This window comes from Thermobia domestica, chromosome 2 (genome assembly GCF_964235325.1).
Source record: "Thermobia domestica chromosome 2, izTheDome1.hap1.1, whole genome shotgun sequence".
In the NCBI taxonomy this organism is placed as follows: Eukaryota; Metazoa; Arthropoda; class Insecta; order Zygentoma; family Lepismatidae; genus Thermobia; species Thermobia domestica.
This window is the reverse complement of record NC_137455.1, coordinates 6,710,905-6,712,837: the sequence shown is the minus strand read 5'-3', so window position 1 is coordinate 6,712,837 and position 1,933 is coordinate 6,710,905. Positions and strand designations below refer to the sequence as shown.

At 40.5% G+C, this 1,933-nt stretch overlaps 1 non-coding gene across 1 annotated transcript; it reads left to right on the top strand.

Annotated features, from left to right (window-relative positions):
- The first annotated feature begins 254 nt into the window (after positions 1–254).
- Positions 255–373, top strand: LOC145679909 (5S ribosomal RNA). Its single transcript, XR_014130613.1, has one exon. It is a non-coding gene; the product is annotated as a 5S ribosomal RNA (ribosomal RNA).
- The last annotated feature ends 1,560 nt before the right edge of the window (positions 374–1,933 follow it).

Genomic DNA, 1,933 nt, shown 5'->3' with positions numbered 1-1,933 from the left:
CAATACTTAATAAAGGATTTATTTTTATTTATTTATATACAATTTCATACGTGGTTCGTGATAGTAAACTCGATAGGACATAGTGGCACTATGAACATCCGAATCACTCATCATTCGAACATTCAAATATTTATTCGAATATTAGTATATTCCAAGTAATGTTAACGACGTTAATATGCTTGCCTTTATAGTTAATAATGTCAATTCTTACTTAAAACATACTTCCTTAACAGGACATTGAAGAAAAGGTAGTTGCCAACGGCCATACCATGCTGAATATACCGGTTCTCGTCCGATCACCGAAGTCAAGCAGCATCGGGCCTGGTCAGTACTTGGATGGGTGACCGCCTGGGAACACCAGGTGCTGTTGGCATCTCTTTTTCAAATTTCATTATCCTTCAAGTACGAAAATACTAGAAACATTAATTTTATAGTACTTTCAAGAGATAATTTATCAACATTATTTCATAGCGATTAATCGATATTCTAAGCGTTATACCCACTATTTCTTACACTAACAGCCTGTTTATTTGCACGGCACATTAAAATAACCTGATTTCCGATCCGTGTGCACCTACTACTATACTTAACACGGAATGTATTACCACTTTTTAAAAGTAAATTATTATGACTAAGTGTAGATCTCCGGCGAGTAAATGCCTTTCGTATACAAGCACGACACATCTCCGCTATGTGCTTTACTTTTTTACTAACAGCATATAGAAATTGGATTTCAAGGTGTTTCTACATAACAGAATGAAGCAAATTTCGTGATTTAACTCTTTCGAATAATGTGTTGGTCCTGACAAGGACCGTTTGAAATGAAAAATCTTGAAGAAGATTTTTACTTAGAGCTTGTGTACTTGGTAACAGCCTTCGTACCCTCACTTACAGCGTGCTTGGCAAGTTCACCAGGCAAAAGAAGGCGCACAGCTGTTTGGATTTCCCGGCTGGTGATAGTTGACCGCTTATTGTAATGGGCCAAACGAGAAGCTTCAGCAGCAATACGCTCGAAGATGTCATTAACAAAGCTGTTCATGATACTCATAGCTTTGCTAGATATGCCAGTGTCAGGATGCACTTGCTTCAAAACTTTGTAGATGTAAATGGCATAGCTCTCCTTCCTCCTCCTCTTCTTCTTCTTATCTCCCTTGGAGATATTCTTTTGGGCTTTACCAGCCTTCTTTGCAGCCTTTCCGCTAGTTTTTGGTGGCATGATGACTCACTCGTTCAGCAAAATTAGATGTGTCCGCCGATTTATCGACTTCATTTAAATTACAGTACGTGTTTCAATTCGCGCCAACTGCCTTGCTTTTCATTTGATGCACTCGGGTGCACGCTTGAAGTAGTAACAAAACTGACTTGATTCATGGGAGGCCGCAATTTTTCCTCTCATCTTATTACGAAAGAATATTGAACAATGTCTGGTCGCGGCAAAGGTGGAAAAGTCAAGGGAAAGAGCAAGTCCCGCTCCAGCAGGGCTGGCCTTCAATTCCCAGTAGGCAGAATCCATCGTCTTTTGCGAAAGGGTAACTATGCCGAACGAGTTGGTGCTGGCGCTCCCGTGTATTTGGCTGCAGTCATGGAATACCTGGCAGCTGAAGTTCTTGAGTTGGCAGGCAACGCTGCTCGTGACAACAAGAAGACTAGGATTATTCCACGTCATCTGCAGTTAGCTATCCGTAACGACGAGGAATTAAACAAGTTGTTGTCTGGAGTTACAATCGCTCAGGGTGGTGTTTTGCCCAACATTCAAGCTGTACTTCTGCCCAAGAAAACTGAGAAGAAGGCATAAATGTAAGACCTATATCTCATACAAATCGGCCCTTATGAGGGCCACAAACCCCTTTATAGAGGAGATTTACGATTGAAATGAATTGTTTTTCGATATACAGACTCATCAAAAGTGTCTGAGATAGTTGCTTAGTGTCAT